Raw genomic sequence first — 10549 nt, 5'->3', positions numbered from 1 at the left:
ACTCTAGGCTCATGTCAAAAGGAGAGAAAAAAGGACGGTATCTCTGTGTGACGGATATTTATGTGTGTACAGCAAAAGTCTGAAATGCCTGTTTCTGTTTATTTTTGTTGCCAAGCAACCAGACCTTCTTGTAGTTTTTAGAGCAAAGGTCTTCCAACTTTTTTTTCAATAAGTGAAAAAACAACGACATTGCTTTTTCACTTATTTTCAGTCCCGTCCTTGTACCTGACCATTTCCAGTGGAATCTGGTTTTGTTTGTTGATCACTTCACACTGACCTACGACACTGTGCAAAAGTCTCAAGTCTTTATACTTAGCCAGGAAAATGGGAAATAGTTTCAGCAATTTGTTGAAACATGGACATATATTCATGGATATATGGTATAGATGCAAAAACAGAGTTTGTGGCATTATAACAAGTATTAATTGAAAGTCAATATTTAGTACGACCAGCTTTATTGTTCAACATAGGTTGAACTACCGTAACCAAGCTTTATGTAATTTGTTACAATTTGCTGTAATTTATGTGAGTAGTCTTCAAAAATAGTTCTCTGGGCTTCCTGACAGACATTCAAAGCTCTTCTTTGACACATGACGTCCTTTTGTTCTGTTCTTTGTCAAAATGAATCCTCGCTGGTCCGACTGTGTTGAGGTCCGGTCTTTGGGGAGATCAGTCGTGACTGATAGAGCTCCACCGTGCATGTTTCCGTCCACTTATGCTTTCTCTGTATTTGTGGTGTGTTTGGGATCACTGTCATGCTGACAAAAGAGCAGTTGCCAAAACAATGTTTACCAGACAGTAATGCATGATGGATCAAATCTGATTGCACTCTTCTGCATTCATAAAGTTGACTCAAAGTGTTGATTTAGTATTTTTGAGATTTTCACTGTAATATCACATACGAGGCCCACAGAGACATCTGTGAGGCCAACATTGGGCTGAAAACTCTGCATACAGCCATCAGAGAGACAACACATTTTTTGAGTGGCTAGATCAACAATCTCGTACATTCTTTAAAAAAAGAATAAATTTACTGGCTAGTTCAGCAACACCAAACTTGGAAGGCCACACGATGACAAATCAAGTGCCCAATGACATCTAACCAAAACATGAACATGCTTGAGGAAGTCTCAGCCTACAAACAGAGCAGAACAGAACAGGAGGGACCGACGACTGAAATGAAAAAGCCTGCTCGAATCTGAAGCAAAAAACTGAACAGATGAAACTGAGATGAGAATAATAGAAGAGCAGAGTGTGGAGAAGGATCTGAACCATACCACATCATCTGTTGAATATAATGGCAGGTGATGTGTTTATGAAGGTAGAAAGGTTTATTAAATAAACTTGATAATGCATTTAGTAACAAAATAACAAGTTCTGAATCATAAAGGGTGTTGCAAAAAATAAAAACTAAAATAAATTATTTGTCCCCGGGCAAAATACTAATCCCCACGTTGCCCCTGATGTATCCACTAGTGTGTGAATGTTAACCAGAGTGCTGCATGAATGTGAGGCTGACTGGCTGAATGAGCCTTGCAGCAGAAAAAGCTTTGAATGCTCAGCTTGAGAAGAAAGGCATTATATAAGTACCAGCTTTCAGTTGTTGTGGGTCACACAGGGAAGCATCCCACTCTGTGACACCAACCATCTGCATGAGCTCCTTCACAACATCTATCCTTCCTTGGCACCTGGCAGCTCCATCTTCAACATGTATATGCACAACTATGCACGTATCCAAACCATGTCAGCCTTGCCTCTCTAACTTTGTCTCCAAACTGCTCAAACTTCCTTCTGATATATTCATTTCTGTTCCTGTCTAACATCTTCAGATCTGCCAGCTCAGCCTTCTGTCTTTTTGTCAGTCCCACTGTCTCCAAACCATCCATCATAGCAGCTCTCACTACCATCATGTAAACCTTTCCTTTCAATGTTGTTGCTATTCTTCAGTTACAAATCACTCCTGACACACACTGACTCCACCCTGCCTGAACTCTCTTCTTAACCGCCCTTGTCCATTGCTTTAGATGCTTGACCCCAGGTAAACTCATCTATTTTTACTACCTCTGCTTGTAGCTTAACCGCAATGCCTGTCTCTCTCTCTCATATATTTTGTTCAGAGCATACCTCTACTTCTCCAAGCTCTTCCACCTGCTCCTCAATCTCATCGACCAACCAACCTTTATTAATCCTTTGTGTAGGCTCCTTTGGGAATTTCAGTTTCATACATATATATATATATATATATATATATATATATATACCCAGCAAATACAGGCGGTTTATGTAAATAGCTCGGGTCCTCTACCAGAGGCCTACTGAGGTTAATGAGTATCTTAGCTGTTCCCAGGACTGCGCTCTTCTGACAGAGATCTTTGATGTTGTTCGGGATCTCTGGAGCCACAGTAGATTGGGAGTCACCGCATTTAGTGTTTGGTTGTGCAAACACCACCGCTTACCTTCACCCTCCCTCCTCTGTCCTCTCTGAGCCCTTGGTATCCCCTCCAGCTTCTCGTGTTAAACAGTTTGATATTGCTGTCATTGGAACTGCTAAATCACTACGGCCGTTTTCTCCTGTTTGTCTACCACCACTATGTGGTTGGTTAGCCACCACCACTTTGGGCAGAAGTCCCACAGGATCCTCGGTCATTCTGAACAGACTCCTCTGGTTGTATATATATATATATATATATATAGGATATAAAGCATAAATAAATAGGCAATGAAATATACTCATTAATGGGATGTCCAAATGTCAGTTTCTATTGTCAGTGTCTCTTTTCTGCCCCTGTCACCAGAGTGTCCAGCTTCATGCCAACCACAGAGCCAGCATTCCTGAGAAGTGACTCAGAGGAGATTCCTGAAATAATTCCAACCCTACCTTTAACCCACCTGTCATTCCTACCACACCCTCACATTGTCTCGCTGTCCTCATACTGTCCTGCACCACCCTCACATATTTCTCTGCCACTCCTGACTTATGCAGTACCATCATTCCTGTCTTGACACCTATTATACTGGCTACACATGTAATTACTAAACCCATCATATCTTCTCCATTATTTGGAGTGCAATACAAATAAGATATAGGGTACATTTGGTGGAGTGCCTCAGTGCAGGAAGGTTCCTAAAGCCTGACTGAGGCCTGTCTGTGTGGAGTTTACATGTTCTGTGACTATGTGGCTTTCTCCTGAGTACTCCACCTTCCTTCCCCAGTCCAGAAATATGCACAATATGTAAATTTTTTGCTTTCTACATTGGCCATTAATATGATGTCAAATGCTTAAAGTGTGTATAATTAAGTAAAACAATAAAAATAAAAAATATGCTGATTAAAATGTGATTTGCAGTCTAAGGCAGTCTATAAATGCAAGTAGATTACAGTACAAACTACAATACACTGTATCTTTGCAGCTCTGAAGGTGAATAAGTAGTTTAACTGTGACAAGCTGCACCAGAATCTATATAGTGTGTATGTGAAACATGCAGAAGAATAAAGGTTTCTGTTTGGGATTGAGATGCTGTTAGTGGCATCTGACACAGGTGACACTGAGAAGGTTGAATACGCTTTTTAAAAGATCTTTAGATTTTTATTTACATTTAACCTTTTGTATTGTTTACATTGCCTATTTGGTTACTGTTTATTTTAACCTTCGTGTACAGCACTTTATGACTGGCTGTCTATGAAAAGCGCTTATTAAATAAACTTTGCTTGCTTACTCCATAAAATGTCACCGCACTACAAGGAAATCAAAAATTAGCTCATTACCAGGAACTGTCTTTGAGAAACTATAGTTGCAAATTCCATGAGCCAGGGCTGTAAGGTAGTACTAAGAACTGTTCCTAGTGATGAAATTCTAAGAAAATTCCCAGAATTAGAATAATAACTTTCCTTCTAAATTTAGCAGTAAATCCTGGTAAGTGTAAAAGTTATTCACAAAACATCTCAGTCTGTAATAGAGCTCTGAAAGGTTAAAAACTGTTAGCAGTGAGGAAGTGGACTTTTAGCTTTTCTTAAGTAGTTAAGAAAATGGCAGAAAGATATAATGTAGCCAGGAGTATATATCTAATAAACATTTAAGTTTTAGGGAATCCCATCATCATTTAAGCAATGCAAACTGTGAACATTTTATTTCCTTACTTAGTGCACACTGGTGGCTCTAGGTTATCTTCTCCTCTGCTTTAAGATGTCTGTAGCATTCCCTGCTCTCCTCTGTTCCAACACATTCTGTTAAAAAGTTTAAAGTTTCTTTACATTTCTTAAATATTTCTGCAAAATTGTGATCTAAAACATCACTGCCGCCTTAAATATTAGACGTGGTTTTTATTCATTGCCAAAATTTCCACATCACCACATCAAAATGATCAATATCTCTGAGTGCTTTAAGTATCTGGTGAAACATCCTGGCACAGGCACAACTGAAACTAGCATTCATGGTAACTGCTGGGCAGTCCTAAACCTGGGCCTGGAGGAATTTAAAAGCTTTAATTCTGGGATGGAGGAGGGTCTCCTCAAATGAACTGCTCACTTCATTTTTCTACATTTCTGTTGGATTAAGGTCAGCACTTTGACTTGGCTGTTCTAAAACACTGACTTTATTTATTCCTGACTTTATTGATTCCTGATGGAATATCTTGTATACTGAGCATTGCTGTCTTACTGACCCAACTTCCATCCGTGATAGTGATAATTCACTTCAAAATCATGTTATCTGGTGATAGATAGGGTCCCCTGTACAGAAACACAACTCCAATTTCACTACAATTCAATCTATTTCTTGAACTGAAGCCTTTGTTTACAGAAAGGCCTTAGTTCAAGATAATTAAAGCAAACTGCTTTTGTGTCAGCTTTCTATTTATACATCATGCATGATATTTTCTACTGCCATAACAGAATATAATTATATAAAGTACATTTTTATTGTGGGCAGCACGGTGGTTAGCACTGTTACTGCACAGCAAGAAGATCCAGAGTTCAGTTCCGCCATCAGGTCGGGGTCTTTCTGTGTGGAGTTTGCATGTTCTCCCCTGCTGTGTGGGTTCTCTCCATGTACTCCGGCTTCCTCCCACAGTCCAAAGACATGCAGTTAGTGGGGTTGGGTTAATTGATTAATCGGAATTGTCCATAGGTGTGAATGTGAGTGCGAATGGTTGTCTGTGTCTCTATGTGTGACCTGTCCAGGGTGTACCCCGCCTCTCGGCCTATGACAGCTGGGATAGGCTCCAGTGCCCCCCGCGACCCTGGAAAGGATAAGCGGAAGTGAATGGATGGATGGGACATTTTTATTGTATAACTTAAAGCAGTCTAAGGAAAAAAACAAGTTTATTGCTTTAGTTATTTAGTTCATGATGACTTAAGATGAAATAAAGCCAAATATTTAAATTCATCTTATGTAGGTCTCGGAGTGCAGTCCAAACAATCTGATAGTATGGGAGTACATTAGTACCTTTGCAGGTGAATCAGTAGTTTAACTATAACAAGCTGTGCCAGACAATGATTTATATCATATCTATACCATATAAAACATGCAGCAGAATAAAGGTAAAAGTTTTTATATCCTATTATGTTTTTGACAGGGCTGTCAGCGGCATCTGACACAGGTAACACCTAGAATTGTTAAATAATATCATGCATAAAATGTCATCACAATAAAAAGAAGTTATAATTGAGCACATTACCAGGAATCACCTCTGTGAATTCCATGAGCAAGGGCTGTATTCACCCAGTTTCCTAGTACCAAGAACTGCGCTTAGTGATGGAAATCTAGTACAAAATTCTTAGAAATAGAAAAAGAATTTTCCCTCAAGCTTTAGCAGTAAATCCTGATCAGGGTAGAAGTTATTCAAAAGATCTCAGCTCTTAAGAGAGCTACTAAGGTCAAAAAGTGTTAGGAGTGAGGAAGTGAACTTCTAAGAAGTTTAAGAGTTTCTCAACCAGATAATAAAATGTCAGAAAGAACAATTTTCCCCTTCGAGTGAAGAGATACAATATTTTCAGTTTGCATAATCTAGTTACTTCATTACTTTCTGCTTTGGATACTCCACTCATCATTAGAGCATAACATGCAAAACACCTAGCAAAAACAAACTGAAAAGAAAAAGCTGTCATTTTCACTTTAAGATTTGCTAAGTGAGCCATTACAAACTAATGCACTGATTAAGCAGCTAGAAAATATTCTACCTTAAAAGTCTCCAGTAATTGCAAGTAGCCATTTTGACATGAGGCTGAAGGTACAGTATACTTGGTGAACTACTCATGCGCTCTAATCTTGGATCCTGTGGTTAAAATGGACTAATGTACGAATTTGCCACCATAATATAAGTGATTGAGTTACTTTGGTAACAAGTCACAACTGAAATCAGAGTGTGTGGATGCACATACCCATCATTGGTGCTCTCCTTTACTTTGACAAAGAACACTGCAAAGAGAAGTTTCATGAGCGCTTTTATGATGAAGCTTGTGATTTTCCACTTCCTAGTAAATCATTTCCATGAGTACTGAAGAAACTGACTAGACTTTCACTACTGGAAAGCTAGTGAAAGAGATGGACCTCCACCACGTGGTTGTAGAATAAAGTGCTTTACATAAGCTTCCTGGAAAAGTTACCCATGATTTGGTGCTGTATAAATAAAAATCAGTTGAACTGAATATTTTAATTACTTAAAATTATTAACTGAAAAAGTTCATTACAAAGCTCTTGTTAAACACAGCTACTGGTTCCCCAACATTGCTGATGGCAATTTATAGTGATTTGTTGCCAGAGGAAGGAGCAAGGGACAGGCGGAAAAATATAGTCAATTAGGGAATGTGCCTTTCAGTCAGCCAGTTGGTTAACTAAACAAATGCTGGTCCTACCCCCTGTGTGAATCGCTACCTTATCATGGTGGAGGTGTTTGTATGTCCCAGGGATCCCAGGGGCTATGTTGTCTGGAGGCTTTTTCCCCCTGGTAGGGTCTCCCATGTCAAATTGGTCCAGAGTGAGTGATCAGACAAAGAGTGATTAAAAAAACCTCTACGAGCAGACGATCAAGGGAACAGTTCATCCTGATCAGGATAGCCACCAGTGAGATCGGCCACAAGCAATATATCTGGTGGCAGATTTCTCCTGTATTGGCTTCCCTTCATTGGCTCCCTGTTAAAGCACTGTTTAAGCACCGGCACCGTTTCAAAAGTACCGGTTTGGCACCGGTATCGGATAAAACCTAAACGATACCCATCCCTAGTTAACAGACCTCTCTGCATCGAATCATATCTGTTATTAATCTCTGTCTCTCTTCCACAGCATGTCTTTATCCTGTTTTTCTTCTGTCACCCCAACCAGTCGCAGCAGATGGCCCCGCCCCTCCCTGAGCCTGGTTCTGCTGGAGGTTTCTTCCTGTTAAAAGGGAGTTTTTCCTTCCCACTGTTGCCAAAGTGCTTGCTCATAGGGGGTCATATGATTGTTGGGTTTTTCTCTGTATCTATTATTGGACGATCTACTGTACAATATAAAGCGCCTTGAGGCGACTGTTGGTGTGATTTGGCGCTGTATAAATAAAATGGAATTGAATTGAATTGATATGGTCCTGTTGGCTTCCTGGGGGCCTCCTGGGTGAGGTGTTCTGGGCCTGTCCCACCGGGAGGAGAAAGCCTTGGTGTTCCCCTAGACACCGAAGGACCTAGGACTCGGCTCATCGCTGTGTCAGTGGATTCTCAGCTTCCTCACAGACAGACCCCAATCAGTGAGGAAACATGTTTCCCCCTCCATCTCACTCAGCACTGGAGTGCCTCAATGTGTTTTAAGCCCTGTTGTAGTCCTGTACACTTATGAAAAGGGCCTGATCTCTGACAACATCGAGAAGGCTTACCTGGCTTACCTGGCTTACCTGGAGTACTGGTGCCAGGAGAACAACCTCGTCCTAAATGCCAGGAAGACTAAGGAGCTGATCGTGGACTTCACTACAAATCAGGTGAGGAATTATAAGCCCCTGATCATCAATGGCACGCCAGTGGAGAGAGTGGACAGTTTTGGGGACCTGGGTGTCCACATCACTCTGTACATCTATTTTACATCCAACATTACCAATACATGAAGCCAGTAGAGGTGGCAAAAGTACAGACATTATGTACTGAAGTAGAAATACAGACACTAGTGTTAAAAAATACTCCAGCAATTGTTGATTCGACTTATTTACTCAAGCAAAAGTGAAAACATCAGCTATGAAAAGTACTAAAATAAGAAAGTAAAAATTAACTCTTTGGAGGATGTTTCTACTAGCTATTATGCAAAGCTAACTGAATATTATTATATTAAAATAATAATATTAGTAGATGGGAATACAAACTTCATTTTAGTCTAAACTTAAATGATCGTAATTATCCTATTTCCTTTGAAAAATAAGTTGCAGACCATGATGCACTGGGTGTTTCCTCTTCACTATGTGTTTATACACCACTCTGCATTTAATAATTAGTTATTATTAATCTCCTCTTTCTCTTCCATGGCATGTCTTTTGCCCCTCCCTGAGCCTGGTTCTGCTGCAGGTTTCTTCCTGTTCAAAGGGAGTTTTTCCTTCCCACTGCCACCAAAGCACTTGCTAATAGGGGGTCATATGATTGTTGGGATTTTCTCTGTTTTCTTTATATTATTATAGGCTCTTTACCTTACAATATAAAGTGTCTTGAGGCAACTTATTGTGATTTGGTGCTTTATAAATACAGCTGAATTGAAATGAATTTTGCATGCCTTCATGCCTTCCCAGACCATGACTGCCATTTATTGATCCACCATCAAACCAGTCATGATGAACAATGTTAACAGGCACCATATTGTTCTCCACAGTTTCTCCAGACCCTTTCACATCCGTCACATGTGCTCAGGGTGAAGCTGCTTTCATCTGTGAAAAGCACAGTGCTCCACAGTGCTGAACAGCGGAGTGAGCACCAGGCCTATCAGAGGATGTGCGGCCCTCAGGCCATCCTGACATTTACACTGGTGGGCTATTGAAAGTCATTTTGTAGCTGGCAGTGCTCGTCCTGTTACATGTTCTCCTAGAACAACTGCTTGTCTCCTGGAATCTCCTCCTTGCTCTTTAGAGTGAGCTGGGAGACATAGCAAACCTTGCAATGGCATGAATTAATGTGCTATCCTGGAGTATATAGACTATCTTTGCAACCCAGAAGGGTCCAGGTATGGCCTCAAGCTACCAGTAGTGATACTGACCATAGCCACAGCATATTTAATGGCAGTAGCCAACCAAGATAGTGTGCATTTGTGAGTACCTGTTTGGACACCTGTGTGTGACTTGTGTTCATAAGGTTTCTCCATTTAAGTATCTAATAGTAGGTAGGTGTAGGGAGCCACAGCCCTGCCCCCCAGGAGGAGACCCAGGCCGCAGACATCTAGACACCCCCCCCCCCGAGCTAAAGATTTCTAGCCCCAGGACGACCAACCCAGGGGCAATACCTAGAAAAAGGAGCTGAGGAGAGTCCTGGACAGGGGTCACCCTGTGGCCATGGTGCAGAAGCCACAGGGGGCCGCAGCAGCCCGCTATGCCAGAGCAGACTGAGCCCTGGGCCCAGAGACGCGAGGGCTCCCCACACACGAAGCACAGGCCAGGGGGGCCATGCCCTGCCAAGAGGAAGGGCAATTAGGGATTGCCCTAAGTTTTAACTGAAATGTTGATGCCTTTTAAATATAACATATATATATATATATATATATATATATATATATATATATATATATATATATATATATATATATATATATATATATATATATATATATATATATATATATATATATATATATATATATATATATATATATATATATACACACACACATACACACACACACATATATATACGGGTGGGCCATTTATATGGATACACCGTAATAAAATATATATTATGGCATATATATATGAGGGGCAAACTCCTCAAGATGGTGGTGACCATGGTGCCCATTTAGAAGTCGGCCATCTTGGATACAACTTTGTTTTTTCAATATGACACATCAAACTTATTGGTAATGTCACAAGAAAAACAATGGTGTGCTTGGTTTCAACGTAACTTTATTCTTTCATGAGTTATTTACAAGTTTCTCTTTGTTCACAGCCATTGACATGTCGAAGAGGTTAACACGTGAGGAGCGGATCGAAATTGTGTTGGATATCTGGTGAACGCAGTAACCGGGTCATGCAGCAGATTTCAATGCAATATACGAGACCACCCATCTCCCATGCTACAGTTAGCAAACTGCTTGCTAAGTTTTGTGAAACTGGTTCAGTGTTGGATTTGCCAAAATGTGGACGCAAGAAAACTGTCACTAATGAAGAAACATCAGTGGAACAAGATGGTTTGGTGTGGTATATATAGTGGGTCCATTCTTCATCCATGGAAACCTCAAGGCCACTGGATATTTGAAATTGCTACATGATGATGTGTTTCCCTCTTTATGCACTGAAGCTGGCACGTTCCCTGAGTTTTTCCAGCAAGATGGTGCACCACCACATTATGGGTGCCATAGATGAACAGTTTCCTGGAAAGTGGATTGGTATGGGCCCC

This window comes from Oreochromis aureus, linkage group 16 (genome assembly GCF_013358895.1).
Source record: "Oreochromis aureus strain Israel breed Guangdong linkage group 16, ZZ_aureus, whole genome shotgun sequence".
Lineage (NCBI taxonomy): Eukaryota > Metazoa > Chordata > Actinopteri > Cichliformes > Cichlidae > Oreochromis > Oreochromis aureus.
The sequence above is the reverse complement of the archived record's forward strand: the minus strand, read 5'-3'. Positions refer to the sequence as shown.